Source organism: Pinus tabuliformis, chromosome 1_2 (assembly GCF_031772625.1).
Source record: "Pinus tabuliformis cultivar Carrire ecotype Pingquan chromosome 1_2, CPIR1, whole genome shotgun sequence".
NCBI classification, from domain to species: domain Eukaryota; kingdom Viridiplantae; phylum Streptophyta; class Pinopsida; order Pinales; family Pinaceae; genus Pinus; species Pinus tabuliformis.
The window spans coordinates 286,107,769-286,110,199 of record NC_142298.1 but is presented as its reverse complement, the minus strand read 5'-3'; the positions used below and the strand labels follow the sequence as shown (position 1 = coordinate 286,110,199).

The 2,431-nt window shown below is 35.1% G+C and overlaps 1 long non-coding RNA gene across 2 annotated transcripts; it reads right to left on the bottom strand.

Annotated features, from left to right (window-relative positions):
* Positions 1-978: 978 nt before the first annotated feature.
* On the bottom strand, positions 979-2,066 carry LOC149205452 (uncharacterized). 2 transcript variants are annotated; one of them, XR_016251879.1, is made up of 4 exons: positions 1,772-2,066; positions 1,634-1,683; positions 1,393-1,457; positions 979-1,290 (listed from the first exon to the last, which is right to left on the bottom strand). It is a non-coding gene; the product is annotated as an uncharacterized LOC149205452 (long non-coding RNA). The 2 variants fall into 2 exon arrangements; XR_016251878.1 differs by lacking the exon at positions 1,634-1,683 and having other exon boundaries at positions 1,772-2,060.
* Positions 2,067-2,431: the final 365 nt, after the last annotated feature.

The following is a 2,431-nucleotide window of genomic DNA, read 5'->3' as shown; positions in this document are numbered from 1 at the left end:
CTGTAGTAATTATTGTGTAGACTATTTCACTGTGGAAGTAGTATTGTTGAAATTACATGGATAAATTAGATGTTGGTTGAAAGGACTGTACTGTAGTAAAAATTACAGAAATGCTTTAGAAGCCTGTTTACTGAAATAAAAGTATACATGATGTAGTTAAACTTATGGTTTTGCATATTTTCTGTTATTTCTTAAAGGTAAATCATCCTAATTCTTGTGTACTTAGTTGGGTGGAAACACTACTACTACAAGGGAGTAGAGTATAGATTTTTTAGTCTAGCAATTGCACCTCTACAACCTGTGTATAACAATAGTAAACAAAAAGTAAGAGGGCCGAGATAAATCATTCAACTAAACTTGGAAGTTGTTCTAATCTCTTGAATTAGATATCAAGCCAAGTTGTACATTAGCTAGAAGGTCAAATGAAAGATTAAACTGAACTAGCAAGGAATTTTCCTAAGACCTTGGTTGTTGTCATTATTCTACTAGTATCGGTACTTAGAAAGATGTTTTGTTGAATAGAGAGGCACGAATATACTCCCACGAGAATTATTCTTATTAGCCTCAACAAAGGAAAAACTAAATAATGTACAGAGTTCAAGATTCATACCAATCAGAAAAGCATAGAAAATAAATACAACATATGTAGAGTTAATAAAACTGTAACCGGGAGCCACATAAATAACAATAAACAGAAAAGAGACATTAAGTCTAGGCAATGAAAATTTAAAAATGTTAAACCCTGGTCTGGCTTCAGCCATTAATGTGAATATGAAACCCTGCTATACTAGTTGTTTTCTGAGTAAGAAGGAATATTGAGGGAGTTTATACAAGGGATACCAAAGTACATTGGCCACCGGTCTGGTCTCCCTTGCACCTAATTCAAATTAACTGTAATAAATGTACCGGAGATTAAATATACAAAACTGTAAGAAGGAATTCATATATACATATTTATACATAAATTATGCACAAGAATACGAAACAAACGGCCTTTATATAAAAAATGTAAAAATTCCCATAAGAAACAATTATTCCTAGTTAGTAACATCGTAGCACATCGTGCTATCAAACATATAAATGAACTAACTACCCTCGTCCCTCCAGAGCGGAGAAGTAATAGAACCTTTAAAAATTACAACAGTATTAAATGCTTACCAAGAAACCCCATAAAGTAACAGTAGCAAAAACCCGAGGAAACTCTAGGATATATTTAAGCCTTACATCATTTGCTATTAATCGAAGCTGGAACTCGTTGAAACGTTGTTTCAGTGCATAGTTGAGAAGTGCCTGCAGCAGAACATAAAATGATTACTGCTAAACCATGAAAACTGTCAAATTGAAAAGTAAAACCAAATAAACCATCTGCCAGTTCACTGTGCTCTCAAGGACCTGTAAATTGTCCATGGTTACTTGTAGAAGGGGGCAGGAATTGGGAGATGTCCCTAGCATGAACCCTGCAACCAAATATAAAAATGAAGGCAACCAAATTAGTTATATCCCTGTATTGAAATAACATGTCTAGAAGTGGAAAAACCTAAAGCCATTAATGTTATCTCAGAAGTTGGATTATTGAGAAGCCCTCATTGGCAAAAGGAAGTGAAGAACCAAATCTTCGCCGACGCCATCAAACCTGGAATGACATGAGGACGATTCAGGGTAGAATAAACCCTGCAGCAACAACTGGAAGTGCCAATAGAGGGCGTAACAAAACTCTATTCAAGAAAATAAAGAAATGAATAAGAGGGATTTTGTCTGCAAAAATGCTTACCGACATAGCTTGAGGACTCTAGGGTGTTGAAAGAGAATGGAAATAGATGCTTATACGGAGGTTGCAGAGCATAACAGGGAGAAGGTAACATGAAAATGAAACATCTGGGTAGTAAATGGAATGAGGGTTGGTTACCCTAACCAACTGTAGTTCATTCAAGACCGTGGGATGAGAAACCTCAAGATTGATGCCCAACACTTTTCTAGTTGTCCATCGCCTCAGCTGGAAAATGTTGGTAGCAACTTGATTCGAGAACTTTCCAAGCAGTTCGCTGCCATACCTTAGTTAAGGCAGGTATTAAAATTATTGAAATCTATATTGCAATATGACTCTTGAACTGTGCGATGTAGTACAACTTCATAATATTATCAATGCGAATTTAATTATGGCTTTCACATTAATGAAAATGGTAATGGTAAAAAAAAATGTGTCATATATGATATAGTTAGCATGTGACAGTAATATCAGTCTATATAGATTTTTAGCTTCGATATGTTTCCTCTAGGATTTTCTGCCTTGGAAGATTTAGTAGCTATTCCATAAAAAATAAAAATAGAAATGTACAGAAGCGACATCGCCACACAAATCACCTTTACCCAAATAAAAGGGTAGAGCTTCTCACATGTTAGTATTTGGCTTCAAGCTAATCCCTAAATGATG